This window comes from Falco biarmicus, chromosome 7 (assembly GCF_023638135.1).
Source record: "Falco biarmicus isolate bFalBia1 chromosome 7, bFalBia1.pri, whole genome shotgun sequence".
NCBI lineage: Eukaryota > Metazoa > Chordata > Aves > Falconiformes > Falconidae > Falco > Falco biarmicus.
The window spans coordinates 20774126-20789575 of record NC_079294.1 but is presented as its reverse complement, the minus strand read 5'-3'; the positions used below and the strand labels follow the sequence as shown (position 1 = coordinate 20789575).

The 15450-nt window shown below is 42.1% G+C and overlaps 1 protein-coding gene and 1 long non-coding RNA gene across 4 annotated transcripts in view; one reads left to right on the top strand and one right to left on the bottom strand.

The window, feature by feature from the left end:
• Nucleotides 1–15450, bottom strand: part of RAD51B (RAD51 paralog B) — a 428423-nt gene that overhangs the window by 31873 nt on the left and 381100 nt on the right. The gene's annotated exons all lie outside the window — the stretch shown is intronic.
• LOC130153250 (uncharacterized) overlaps nt 1–15450 on the top strand; it is a 28747-nt gene that overhangs the window by 2887 nt on the left and 10410 nt on the right. Inside the window, exon 2 of the long non-coding RNA XR_008823288.1 lies at nt 6296–6494. This is a non-coding gene — a long non-coding RNA (uncharacterized LOC130153250). The remainder of the gene's footprint in view (nt 1–6295; nt 6495–15450) is intronic.

The window sequence follows — 15450 nt, the reverse complement described above, 5'->3', positions numbered from 1 at the left end:
AGATAACCCAGTAAACATGCATTTTCAATATTCTATCTCATTTTTGCTCACTTGTTTGTTTCTGTTAAACCATGTTTTAAAAAATCAAAGGAATTTTGGAAGTTTGTTTAACACCACTACTTTTTGAACAGCATCACTCAGGAATTCCAGGCCTAATGAGTCTCAGATTTTGTAAAGCAGTTGGCCATAGGTTTCAGCTACAGGATACTATACTGCTTTTTTCTGGTTTTCAGTAAAGCCCATTTTCCACCAAACAAGGTTTGTGTAGGAAGCTTAGTTCCAAGTTTAGCTGAAGAATGATACTACCCATCCACAATTACAAATTATGAAGCTTAACATAGTTTTTTAGCACTGTTTTTCTAGAATAACTGTTAGTTATTAATAGATATTGAATATTTTCCATTGATTTTGTGTGGAGTATCATTACCCAGTTGTACCCTTACCTGAAGTAGGGTGATGCTACATAAAACTGCTTAGATTTTATACAGACTCTGATTCAGTCTTTTTTATTTTCTCTGAGTGATTCAACTGGTGGAACTGGCCTAAATGATTATAGGCAAGCACATGTAACCCTTTAATGGGGCGAGGAGCCATTGCAAAGTTATTTGTAGTGTATGTATGCAAATCAACTTCAGTTTGAGGTAGTCTGGGAGAAGTCTGAGGGGAATTTCCCTGCTTTATGTAATCTATTGTTGCTTCTTAGCTTCCTCTATTCACATGGCCAGGAGGCATAAGCATGACACTGCTGGTAATTTCTCAAGCTCAATCTGAAAGCAAAGACAATGTGTTCAGTGACCTACAGCAGTGTCCTCAGATGCTGGCTCAATGATATCCGGAATAAAGGAGGCCTGAAGGAGCACTGGGGGGAATAACTCGGATGGTAAGAGCTTCACTTACTGGCATACTTTGAAAGTGGTCGGCAGCCAGGCAGATCTAAGTAAAGCGCTGCCCCTCATATACAGCTCTGGCCTGCCCATATCTCTAATTTTACATATGTCAACGCATACAGAGTGCTGCACCTTGCACCTGATGGGTGCTGTCAGTTCAGTGTCCAGTCAGTGTGGGGCAGTTTCAAGACCACTGCAGATCAGACCGTGAGCACACAGCTTTGGCTGCCTTTCCCGACCATTCCCATGGGGAGGTAAGGAACAAAACTTGTCGTACCATGTGCTCAGGCTGATCTAGTCCCAGGAAAGCTATTCACTGAAATGACAGCCTGGACAAGCAGAAGGTTTAAGGCAGGTATGAGAAACAGCCTGCCTGCTAGCAGCCCGTGGAAAGCTCTGTGCCGCTAAGGCCAGACTGCTGATACCCAGGTGAGCCTGTTCAGTGCTGGGTATCGCGCTCTACCCAGTGCATTGTGCTGTACAGATTGCAGTGTTATTGTTCAAAACGGGAAGATTTATAATTCAGCAGCTATCCAGATTCTGAGAAATACACTTACCAAAACCCACAGCTAAGGGAAATACGACAGGTGAAGCAAGCTCGGTGGCAGTGAGGAGGAAGGAAATCTCCCTGCAGTGCACTGATAAGAGTGTGCTTGATATATGCTGTGCTCAATGTGGACAATCCACAACAGGGAAAACACAGGCTAGCTGAAGGAAATTCAGCTTGGAGGCCCTAGGGACTGAATCAGTCTGTTAAAATGTTTTGTTGGTTTTATTTATCACTACTTAATTAGGATGCTCAACCAACACATTGGAAAGATAGTAACTGTTAAATATTCAACAAGCTGACCTTTCAGTTAGAATATGACAAGTCTGAATAAAGTTCATGGAAAGCTTGTCCTTCCTAGGTACTCCAACAAAGGCAAAGGGAACCGGAGTGGGGACAGACAGGCAGACACACATACAAAAAAAAGAGTAAAAAAAAAAATAGCAGGGCACTATTGTGGAGACCTGGTTAAAAATCCCAGTCTTGCCACAGGCTCATTGAATGATCCCGGGCAAGTTGTTTCCTGCCCTGTGCTTCAGTTTTTCCCATCTGTAAAAACAGTACAACAATGTTGACCTTCCTGGTAAATTGCTGAGATGAATGGCTAGAAAAGCAGTAATACATTATTAATTACTTATTATTATTTCTGAGGAAGAAAATGCAAAAAGAAGAAGCCATCCATCTTTCAGGGTTTTCTTGATCCTCATAAAAAATAAAAAAGCACCACGTAATGTGAATTTCACACAACACAAAACTTTTGGCAAGCCACCTTTAAGAAGAAATAGTGGGTGCACAATTAAAAGAAAGTTAAAAGCGGGCAGACACTCAGGAAAACGTTCCAGATGGTGAAACGAGTTAGGCTGCAGAGCAGGCTCCCACAGGAAGAGGTGAAACCCCCATTGTTTGAGACATTTGAAACTGAATTCTTCAAAGTGCTGGTATATATAATACAAGGAACCGTTATGCATTGCCTTGGAAGGTTAGCAGCACTGGGACGACCTGTGAGAGCTACACCTACCATTTCTACAATTTTAAAAAGATTCTTGCCACTGTCACTATGAAGAGTTGCAGACACTCTGTTTACCAGTATAGTACCTGAGGAACATCTTCTGGGGAGTAACTACATTGTGTTTTTGCAGGGGATCGATTCAGTAACCCATAACAGATCTTTCACATTCCTACTTTGGAGATCTGAAATTTGTATATCTAAGAGGGGGAACCCACCCCTATTCTCTGTTTAAGAATTACAGTGTGCATCCTACAGACAGACTATTTATTTCCTGTATTACAATCTAATGAAAAACTGGGTGGCTTGTTTTTTACAAGCAGTGGTTTGTAGAAGAAATACCATGCTTTTAATGGGAACCAAATGAGCAATCATTACGTAAATGGCATTATGAGACACAGAGCTAATGTTGAAATGTTAAACGCTCTGGGTCAAACTCACTAAAATGGGAACTGGCAGCGCCCGTGCTGGAACATTGGGGTTTCTCCACACTCAGATACTACTGCAAACATTTCCCGCTGCTGCTAATGCTGGTTCAGCTCCTCTGGAGGTAGCTGTGGAGGGAGTCTGACTGCTTCTGTTGTTACTGGCACTTAAAATCTTAAGACCTTCTCTGAAATCCAAATTCAAAGCTTTGGGCCAATTTTATTGATACAACTTGGTTTACTGGTTGGATCAGGTAGAGGAAGAAAATTTTTAAAAGGAGCTTAGAATTAGAGTTTTAATACCTTCATTTCCTCTTGGTCTCATACCTGCTGGTATACAAAAAAAGAGGTGAGTTGATTCAGATGGCATATGTGCACTAGTGACCCTATCTTACTGTACTCACTTGGGCAGGACAGCCATGGAGTGCTCCTGATCCCCTCTCAGCCCCTCTGGCAGGAGCGCTGCAGCCCGGAGTGGCGGGGCTGTGCACCCCGGCACGCCTCGCCTGCTGCCCCTGCGTGGGAGGGCTGGCACTGCCCGCATGCTGCCCCAGTCCCTGGCCAGAGACGCAGCAATTTCCTCAGGAATGAATCACGAACAAAAAACCAAGCAGGAGCTATTTATGAAGTTTTCTTCTCCCCCTGCAACTGTCCTGCCCAGTATCATATTCCTAACAGTTTATTCTTCAAGAATTTAGTCATCTACGGTTTCAGTGACTCATGTGATGAACCTTCCATCCATTTCCTGGAAAGAGTCCTGTGCTGTCCTCTACATCTCCCTGCCATTTTCCTCAAGGGTCTTATTCTTGCTATTTTTTAATGTAGTTCAGCTTTCCTCCATTTTTGGGGTGGAGGAGGGAGCCAAAAATACCTTGAGTGCGCCCAAATTTGCAGTGTAACGGGAAAGTGGAGTGGTGAAAGAAACGTCTCGAAACCAAAGATGGGCACTGAACTAGAGGGTTTCTTTTGGAAGTAGCTGCCTCTTGGGCTGAAAGCTGGTTTAGAAGGAGCTGCTGTAGGAAGAGCTGTGTGGTATGGTATGGTCATGAATTTATCAGGGCTGTATGCTGTAAAATGAAGATGAAAAGCACTTGAAGGCGGGTGTGACTCACCCTGGGCAAATGCCACTGATGGCAAGGACCCTGACACAAACTACTGAATTAATTGGGCTGGATGGGAACCAAAGTAACCATTTTACATACTGTGAAAGACACTTCTGTGCAGAAAACAACTGCTTCCTTTTCCTGATCAAAAAGAAATTTCAAAAGCTGCTCACAGACAGCTTGAAGGATACTTCAGCAAACTCTGATCTAAGTAGGGGTGTGCTATGCCTACAGCAGACAGCTGCCTGGGCATCAGTGATGCCCAGACCACACCTCCTGGCCTATACAGAAGTGCTACCTGTGAGTATTTATGTTACAGTTAAAACAGCGGGGGTCTAGCATTCTTCTTAAAATACTCAGAAATGTGTGTGAGTGTAAGCGTATCAACATAATTACACAAGTCTGAATGTACAGTGCTTGTACATTGTAGACCTATGCCTTCTACGCTTAAGTCAGCAGCCTAGGCATCCTCATTTATGCTGACTTGCAACAGGGCTAGTTAAGGAATTTGCAGATCTGCCTGACGGAGACAGGGCCAACCTGTCCAGCATTCTTAGAGGACGATTTCAGTGCTCAGTTATACCAGTATAACTGGCACATGTACTGGCGTGTGTGCATACACACACACACACACACACACACACACATATATGCACATATATATATAAATGTCAGTACATAGACACTGACTTGCATAACACGCTTGTTCTCTTTAAAGGGATATGGTGTCAGGTCAAAGTTGGCCCGACATTCTTATTAAAAAAACCAACAAACTTCTACAAGCCTTGATTCCAACAGAAATGTTTCCATGATTTATTTTAAGAAGGGAACATTCCCCTGCAGTGCTCACCACAACCCAAACATTGCAGCACTGTGCAAGAGCATGAGAATCATAGAGGAAACTGAAGAATCTATTTTCACTGCTCCAGAAGACAACTATAAAAAGTAAATAAACAGCAGAAGCAGTGACAAATAGATCTGATTTTAGTGGTGGCTGCAGTGTTATCTATAGTATGGCTAAGGAGACTAGACTTGAAGCATGCATGCTTTTCCACTGATTTCTACAAGATGTGTTACTAAATGTGAGATGGGGACTCGTGGGAGCCATCTACACTGTAAGAAAGAGATTTATTTTTCTTTGGTTGATCCTTCCTGCTCCTCACACCTTGCCTTCCACATCTGAGAAACTGAACAGCAGAGTAGAATAAATTGCCTTGCTGTTTTTGAAGCTAGAAAATAAACTGAAGCTTGGGCAAACTATCCAGGGAACAGACCACTCATTTGTAGGACAGCTCTCATATGCTTGAAAGTAATGGGAAAAGTCTTTCCCTTAAATATCTGGAACTCTCTACAGAAAGGGGAACCTGCCTTCGGTGCTACTACCTGTTCCTTTGCTCAAGTTTGCAAAAAGCAGCAAGCACTAGGAGAATTAAAGAAAGAACTACTGAACGAGCACATACTTTCCTGACATAACTCCCGACTGCGTGGACACACACATGCATGCAGACATACAACACTGCACACAGCTCCTCAGTCTGAAAGGTCTGTGTACCGAGGAGAGAGAGAAAAAATGAGTGAAGCCTGCCCAAAAGGGCCTGTAAAGAGTGATCTTGTGGCAGATTAGCGATTTCACCAGAAAGTTTTTGGAAGCCGTAAACAGGAAATGGTTAAGTAAAAGCAGGTGGAGCATGCTGACTGCAGGAACAACGCAGGAAATAGCTGAGCGTCTGAATGGATGCAAAAAAAATGCTCTTCTGCTCAGTCCTTGGCAGTCACAATACTCCCGCCCCTCCTTCTCCTGGTCCTCCTTCACTACCCTTATCTCCCCAAGCTACAGAGTCTCGAAGCCTGCAAACACCTTTTGCTTGAGTAATCTGTCCTCCTTAAATTTCAGAATCGTCACAGGAAAGTTGAGAGGTTCTGCCTGGATGGTAAAAGACAAGAGGGACTCACCTATGGCACAAAGGATGAATCAGAAGCAGCCAGCAGCACCCACTGCCTGCCAGGAGCTTCAGGTCCCAGGAGCCAGAACAGTGTCTCTGGCTACTGCCCCAGCTGCTGTGGTCCCAAGTGTATTTAGCATAACAGTCAATCACAGAAACATTATTCCTATGGCCCCATTCATTCTAGGGGCTTAGCAAAGCACTTAGCTGCAGGAATCATTCTCCATCTCTACTGAAACACTGTCTCTTCTGGGGCAGAGCACTGCAGCTGTTTAATAGCTCACAGCAACATCACACAAGCAGATGGAAAAGAAAGCGAAATGTGTAAGAAGCGTTCTTTCCACTTTCCTTCTAACCCTTCCTTTCTCTCCTCTTTGTCCACAGGAATTTGTGCCAATTCCAGACAACTCCAGATGTGTGTCTTTCCCACCAGTATCTGCAGAGACTTGGCTCTGGAGACGGGGATCTGCTTGCCAGCATACTGCCTCCTGGTGCCTTCAGCCCCAAGGGTCAAGTTCCTGCTGCCACACTCATCCCGGGCTGTGCTGCCGGACATGCTGTGGGATGGAGGGCAGACATGTTGGTAAGGAACAAGTCTGCTTTCTTCTAGATGAGTATAAAGTTGATCTAAAATTGTTTAACATAGACAAGACACTCTTGCCTTCAAAGTATACTAAACAGTCACATTAAAGCCCTGCGGAAGGTTAAGAAAGCAGCACATAGGTTAGTTTGAATAATTTTGACCTTGTCTACGTTTGAAGTATTAGTTGGTAAAGCTATGCTGGCAGACTACTCTTGGATATTTCTCCTGATCTCCTAGATTTAAATTGAAAAAAAATCTGTTTCTTCTTATATTCTGAGCAAATAAAACACTCATGGCAAATCGGCTTCTATGGAGTTATAATTGCACAAAGTTTTTTCTGGTAGAGAAATCTTTCTCTTTTTTGACATTGTTATTTTGGCAAAAGTTCCCAGGTGTTATTGGGAGCTCAAACTTCTGCTGCCTTTTCTACATCTTTTAAAACACAATTACTATATACAACCTCACACTTTTTAAGTTCAAGCTCTTAAATCCTAGCCTTTGGGAGTAAGGTTCAAACTCACCCTGCCCAGTCTCAGTATCTCACACTGCCCAGGCCACACCTTCCCAGGGGTACCCTGAGAACAGTCGTGATCAGAGTCTGGCATCCCACACCACTGCTCCCGTGGGAGGAGGGAGGGGGCACTGCCAGGGCAGAGGTTGGTGTGGCACTTTCCGCAAGTGCCACCACACTCATCTAAGATGTCATGGGGCATAAGTGCACAGACAGGATGCATCCCATCAACTTCAGGTGGATGGCAGGACAGTTTCAGGGAGTTAAGCCTTGGCACTGACCTTTGGGAAAAACCAGTCTGTGATTCATACGCATCTAAGTAACCGAGAGAAAGTAATTGCAATGACCTGGACAAAAATAAACAGGTGTTTCTTTCCCGCTCCTTTCACAGTTTCTGCTTCCCTGCACCCTCACCCACATTTTTTTTGCTCTTAAGTCGTTGAGAAAAACGGCAGGAATGAGGTTTCTGGTATAATTACAGTTTGCTGAGAAAATCGCAGCCTGCAGCAGTAATTCCTTTAGTACTAGAGACAGATGCTGCTGAGGTCTAATCACAGTCTTCCCACTAACCAGGCCCTGAGTCTAATCTGTCATCAGCTGCGAGGCCGCTGGCTCCCGCCGCGCGTGTGAACCCAAGCTGCTCCGCTCATTCCTCTCCCCTCGTCCCGAGCCAGGCAGTGCCAGAGGGAGGGTATGTTTCCATTCACTCCTTGCCCTCAGCTACAGCCATACTACAACTTCAATGCGTTGCTTATCTCTCCTCCATGCCTAGTATCAGGACCACTCAAAGTCTAGCTGGTAAGGACTCAAGTAGTTGTTTTCAACTTACAATGCTGCATAGCGACTGCAGCTCAAAAATACAATTTAAACTGAGATAAGTTGAAGGAGAGGCTTAATGAGAATGGCCTGTAGCTAATTCCTCCTTCCAAAACGTATGGTATTTTCTGCTTACTAAGAGGACAAGGCTGCACTCAGTGATGGATCATATAACCTCCATATGTTAACACCGAAAAACAAGAGTATGAGTGCTGATGAGCACAGGAGGAGGAAGAGGGAAAAGCAGAACTGGGCATATTGAAAAAAGAGCCAGGAGAGAGCATACATGTAAGGAGAGACTGCACAAATCTCTCCTACATGTTGGATGCAGCTGGCATTGCCATCAAATGTTTTGTATTTGACATTCAAAGAGCACAGGGCCACAACTCTGGACTTCTCTGTGCTGGTGAAAGCAGCTTGAGAAAGAACAGACCTCACCAGCTCAGGATTGCCCCTGTGCAGGCAAAAGTCACCATAGTACTGGATTAATATCTTTAAAATGGATTCTGGTCATGGAAGGAAACTGACTGAAGAAGTTTATTTCAAAGGCATGTTGCTGTAGCATGAGCGAACCAGTGAGAACTGGGAAAGTCCTCAATCTGGTACCCACCTTCCAGCATCCGTATAGTTAACAAATGCCCTGAAGTAGCAGGGAAGATGCCAGGTTTGGGGGGCATAGGCTAAACCACTGTGTTTTGCATAAGTAGCTCTTAAGAAAGACATAAAGGAATAGAGTAGGTCATCATTTCTGGTCAGAGACGAAAGCATATTAAAGGAGCTGACTTTCTGTAGCAGCCTGTGGCCAACTCAATTTCTTTGTGTTCAGCTTTTTCCGAATCTGCACATGGTAGTACCAGATATCTGCTCTGCAGTAAAGGCATGCATGGCAGCTTCTCAGCCACCGACAGATCGAGGGGAACAGAAACTGTAGCACAAAGTCTCAGAGAGGGGGAAGGAGTGACTCATACAGGAAGAAAAACAAAGCAAAGATGAACTTTGAGCGTAAGAGAAGAGGTAGAGTGTTAGCTGTAAATCAGTTTCCTTGCACTCAGAAGGGTGGGTATTACAGTGAGAGGAGTTGTACTTGACACTAATGGAAGTCCAAGGAAGCTTGATTAAGATTAAATGCAGTCACAGGCCAACACAGAAAAGGGGCTTTAAGGCGAAAATCAAAGACAGGAAGTGACTAAGTAGGTCAGGAGCTGCGGGTAGTGAGCTGGATAGATTAAGTGGGACTTGGAGCAACCAAGTTAGCCCTGCTAAGGACAAGTGATAACACTTACAATGTCACCAAGTTTAATGAATCTGACTCTGAAATCACCTTACAGGCCTTGATAGCAAATCAGAGACTGCTGAGTTCTAATAGTATCTACATCAGAGCAGATACTATATGTGTTTTAACAAGAGATCAGTTTTACAGTCACTTTTTGACCCTGCCAAGCTTCCTGTAAATAGTGCACTGTTTTGTCTGAACAGGATTTCTTCTTAAGGAGCTAGGAAAAATGAACTGACTAATAGAAACCGTGAGACACTGAGAAGGGCTGCTACTACATGTTGAAAAGACAGATGCAATGGAAAACCTTCTTTCCACCCCTAAATTCAATAAGTCTTTGACTTAACAGCTTTGTTCACATCCAGGGCAGCCAGAAGAGAACAGTCACCTTGTATTTTTGTACCTGCTGAGAAAACCCTAGATTGTATGTGTGCACTGGGACAGCTCCATGTGTGTCTATTCCAACTTCAAAGAGGCTTTCAATGCTCTTTCAGATGTAGGGTGTGAGGAAGGGTGAGAACTGCTAAAGCTAGCCCCATCCTCATTAAATCTTTGCCCTCTGTGGAGCAAGCATGCACGTGGAGAGAATAGAAGATATGCATGAGCAACTGAGCATCTGTGATCTCATGACCTTTGACTGTTGTATTATGGGAAATGTATTCTCTGGTTGCTATGCTTTTCTAATTCATTTGTATTTTTCCTTCAGTGACTCCCTTGTATTTTCTTTGGTGCTCCTGTGTAATGGTTTCAAGGAACCACAGATATCTCCAAGTTAAGCATGCATACAATAGCTTTAATTAAATATTTGCAAGTATCCCACAGTAATGCAAGGGAAAGGGAAAGCAAACATTGTTCTCACTTGTACCTATCTCTTCTGAGCCCTGGGTTGGGTGGAAGCATCTGCACTACTGCCCTGTAAGTCCACTTCTAACCTGTTGTGAAATGAAGGCTTTTGGGTCCTGCTGCTCTGCATGTAAGCACTTTGGGTATTTCACTCCCATTTAAAAAGATCACCTGTGAAAGGCACCCTGCTGAAACTTTTCAGGCTAGGCTAGAAGGAAAAATAAATAAATTAGGGTAGACATTCTTCACTTTAAACATCGGAGAATAAGGTCAAAAGTGTCTTTAATAATTTTTTAAAATCACTAAGATGCTATAGGGAGAACAGCACAAAAGCACAAGTTTTGATCTTCTTCAGTATTCTGAAATTAGTATTTTGTGTTCTCTGTGCCATTGGCACAATCTCAGTCTTGGTGCCACCCTCCACAATGAGTTACCTATTTATTCCTCTTTTAAATGGGGATCTTTGCTTCTTTTACGAGGAGTTAACTACATCATTTTGTATGTATAAAAGAAAGCTGCAAAGTATTTTTGTTTTAATTTCAGACATATAAAACAAATATACATAAGGGAAATGAAATGTGCAAAGGGAACTTTCATCATACAAAGACGGAGGAATAAGGAACAGGATGCAAAGGTTATCAGTCAGTTCTTTAAGTCAAATACAAGACAATTCTACAGCACAGAACGTAGTGAGTTTGTTTAGAGGAAGAATCTTTCTTTTCTATGATATGGAAGAGTTAACAGTAGCTGCAAGGATAGCCATGAGGCTAACACTAGTGATTAGTGTTAATACTTAGTACTAGTATAAAGTACTTGTCTTCAATTTTTCAATGACTGACATCATTATTACTTCAAAGTCGACACAAGCTAATTTGAAAACACTTTGGCCTGGCTGTACATACTTTACTGCAAGTCCATCCACTACTTCTCAGTGACTCCCAGTGATAACATATATCAGAAAAGATAAGACTGGAAAGAAAAATTAAAGGCCAGTTTGATGAGAGAATAAAGAAACCGTGCTTCTAACTTTGATCTTGGCTATTTCCCTGCACTGAGACCAGAGGCATTGCCAGTTTTTGCAGTCTGACACGTGAGATTTGGGCAGGGGTTGTGCTGAGCAGAGGCTGGCATAGCTTTGCTGGAACTTGAGCCGCAGTGAGAGGGAACAGAAAGCATGGGTTGTTTCCCTCACGTAGAAAGGCACAAATGACAGCAGGGCTGTCTGAGAAGATTGAGAACTGCTGACACTAGTAACAGGAACTGGCAGCTGCAAAGGAGAGTAGGAGTGGGATGAAAAGCAGTCTTACAAAGCAAGGAGGAAAGGCAGCCAGGGAAGATCTAAAATTGGGAGCAGCTAACAAATGCTGACAGAGTCTTTTCCTCTTTCCTCAAGGGCTTGATCCTGAGCATATTCAAGCCAAGATAAATATTCCTACAAGGATTTCTGAGATATTTTTAATGAAGATTTCTACTCTGCCCCTCTCTTAATCTGCCATCTGCATTTCCACTGCATCTTCACAAGATGCTTCTTAAAAATACACCTGGTTTTGATGATGGCTGGGAGTCAAGAGGTTTATTCTCAGAGCTGTGTGAAGAAGAGGTTGGATCTACATTTCATCCTCCTCCTTCATCTCTGCCATGTCTGCCTGATGCCTATATTCCAGCCTGTTGTACCTCATCTGTCAGTCTTCTACATGAAATGACTGGCAGATTGACCATCTTCAGTTCACTGTTGCTTCTCTGTCTCCTAGTAAATTGCAGTTGTGAATCTCTTGCATCAAAACCCAAGTTATTTTTTTGCTTCCCATCCTATCAGGTACTCCATGGACTATTTCTGGCCTTCTCCTCTAGCAGTGACAGCTGATTTATATCACCAAGGCTAAGGCCAGGGAAATTGATGCCCAACTTTCTCCCACGGGGATGAGTTTTTATGGATGGCAGTTAGTTAACTATTTTCACTATACAGGTACCAAAAATACCCAGCCCATCTCTGCAACACTAATTAAGGCCCATGGGGATGATGATGCAGTAATCTTAGGCCTTGGGCCACCGTAAGTGCACTTAGACTTCTTTGGTTCTTCTTCCCTTTAGCAGTAGTAAAGTTCCACTTCACTTTAGTAAGTAATAACTACTTTTATTCTTCAAATATATAAGCAACTTGAAGCTAAAGCTCAAAGTTCAGTGCAGTCCCTTAACTCTGTGACTTAAAAAGTGCAAATTACTGAAAAATGCTTCCCTAAATTTTCTGTTTCCTTGGGATAAGGAAGGGAAGTGAAAGAGGAGAGAACAGTGATTAGTGAATTCTTTACAACTTCCTTTTACTAGCTCGTTCTAAAGTAGGGTGTTTTTTTTTTTTTTCTCCTGAAAAAGTCATCCCTGACAGAAAAGCAGCTGCAAGTGTAGAGAGCCATCCGTTCACTCGACTGCAGTGTTCATGCTGCCTGTCACCCTGTTGAGTTCCCAAACAGACTAGGAAACAAGAAGACAGAAAGATTGAAAAATGAGAGTATAAATACTCCGCAGGGATCTGGTAAGACAGCAAAGTAATGATGGTGGAAAGGAGAATGTCAAAAGTTAATCCCAGGTGTAATACCTCAGAAGTCAGATGCAATGTTGTGAAAGGTGTTGTTCATCTAATATTTATGTTTTGTTTTCCCTCCGCAAACTTTAAGGTAGGCCTTAGCCAGTGAATGCTGCATTCTCAGTAAATGCCTGTCACAGCCTGTTGTTGCCTTTCCAAGTTTCTTATTCAATAGCACATTTTTTCCTTGTTTTTAAATGCCTGCCGGAGTCTTAAGATGAGGAGTTTTTAACCTAACAATAAACCACCTGCATTTTATTAAGACTTGGGACTTAAGTTCCACCTCCCCCAATTTTATTGAAGTGTTGCCATTATTTGGGTTAACGCTTTCATAGTCAGTTTTGCTTTGAAAATGAAGTTATGCCTGCTACACATAGCCCAGTTCCACAGTCCTACATTGTGGAACCCACTCTGAGACCGACCCCGGGGAGTCCGTCCAGCGCTGATCGACAAGGTGTACAGACCCTCTAAAGCACAGCTGCAAACTCCACACCCTCCCTAGCACAACAGCCCTGCATCCATGTATCCACTGGCAACATATAACTTACAATGAAAATGTTCTTACCAGCCACTCTTGTTTGAAGAGTAAGATTTTTGAGTTGTATCATAGGAACTTAATTCAGCTAACCTAAATGCAGTCAGGAATTTAAGTTACAAACTGTTATGTGTCCTCAAGCATTCTTATGGCCATTCTTTATAGGTGGCCCAGTCATCATACTCCATCTGTGCTACCCAAATACTGGTCAGGTATATTTAATTCTATAGGTCGTTATTATTTATTATACAGTCTGATGTATTAGATACCGGTGTGATTTATACTAATACATCCCTACAACACTAGTCTAGGAGATATTATCGCATACTGTGGTACTCATAAAAGGAAAAGCACAAAGTTTGTGTTGCTCTTGTAAACAAATAATTTCTGTTCATACATACATACCAGTATATGATTTCAAAACTGTTTAGATATCAATAATCATTGGAAATGGCCTTTATAAACCCACATCGTGGCACAGCTAGTTTTAGGGACATAAAACTATCACTACTGCATAGAATGTTATATGATGTGGGGATCCAGTAGACTGGGACATGTAGCAGTGAAAGTCATCTGGTGTGAGAGCAGCAGACAGCCCCTATGACCTAGCGCTAGCTCTGACCACAAACCAGGGAGTGCACACTTGTGTGCCTGTTGAGGAGCACAGCTTGCCTCATTGGCCATTTGGAAAGACAAAGGATTAACATAATTTATAAAGATCTTTCATATTTGAGTCATGACTCACAACTTTTCGACTCAGTGTAAATATTCATAAATAATCACTCTGAATTGCTTTGTAAATATCTTTTCAAAGTCTCTCTTAAACCAAATTGGGATAGAAATTGCATTTGTTTGAGTTTGCACCCTTTAGCTTTAGGAAGCTGTGATTTACATTGCTGTGTAAATTACATCTGCTCATAAGCTGTGGTTTGAAAACACTGCACGTGTGGTATCAAATGTGTGCGAATAGAGAATTATATGCCATTATCAGTCACCTACATGCAAATGTAAACTTCATTTTTTGTGCAATATTTGAAGTCATGTTATTATGCAGCATAAACTACAATCATCTACTCTCTACTTAGACAGCAATCCAAACAGGGATTGCAATGCCTTTGCAATAATTTTCAAATAGCCATATAATCAGGTACCCCAGTCAGGAATGTAAGTTACAAACTGTTACGTGCCCTGAAGCATGCTTATGGCCATTCTTTATAGGTGGCCTGGTCACCATACTCATTACTTTTGAGTAAGTAAAGGTGGGGGGTTGTACTTTGGAGTTGTGTTTGTTGATAAAAGAGGTGGGTTTTTTATAGCAATCTGGAAGAGCAGAGGTTTTTCAGCTTTACTTTTGTCATGTATCTGTAGCTTCTTTTTGAAGTTGTTACCAGATCAGCCAGAGCCAGCATTGTATAATCCCAAGATCTAGAAGTAGGGAGGTGGTATAGTCAACCAGTCACATGGTATTTTCCAGCATTAATAGGGGGTTGTTCCCTGTAACAGGTTTGCCCTATTTTTCTTCCTCCAAGTGTATCAACACAGAGTGTCAGCAAAAGTTTTCTATTTCATAGTCTTGCTCCTATTTTCATCTCTTTTTATATAAATTCTCTTAAAATCTATTAATAAAAAAGTTCTGCTTTAAATTACAAGTTTATTTCTTTTCAGTCTTGACTGTATTTTCCTTTTGAAAAATACTTCTACAAAGCTTTCATCAGAAGACCCAACATTACTTACAAGCACTGTTAATGAAGCCCAACAAAACGATTATGCAGAAGCTATTATATTCTTTACTTTTCATAATAAATTACAGATAAATTAATAAATGACTCCATCAAGGTTGTACAGTGAATTAAGGGTAGCATCTGGAAGTGTTGCCTAGGAACTTTGACACCCACACTCCTACTGAAATTATATGCCCTGAAAACATTGGGACTGTCTCAGACCCACTCTGCACTACCAACATTCCTCTCATATGACTGAAGTGTTTTTAGGCTATGAAAATTAAAGAAAAGGAAAAATAATGTAAATCAATGTCTGATTCTACATTGTTTTCCCCTCTGAGGTTAAAAGACTTTTTCTTCTTGTTTTAATTTTTTCTTACAGTAGATATTGGCAGGCTGAAAGTTGAAATAAAATAGGAAAAATAACAAGCATATTTTGAGTGATTACTCAACTGGGGTCCTTTGTGACAGGAAATGCAGCTGCGTGACTAATGGACCTGACTTTCTTTTGGCTTCCTTCCCCCTTCAAAGATCTTGTTTACTGCCCCAGCCAATTTTTTTTTTTAAATTGCTAGAAGCTAGCAATTTTCCAGGAAAAAAAAAAAAAGATCTTTGCAAGAGGCAAAGGCAGTAAATCTTACAAAGATCAAGGGCTACAGAGCTCTCCCCCATCTAC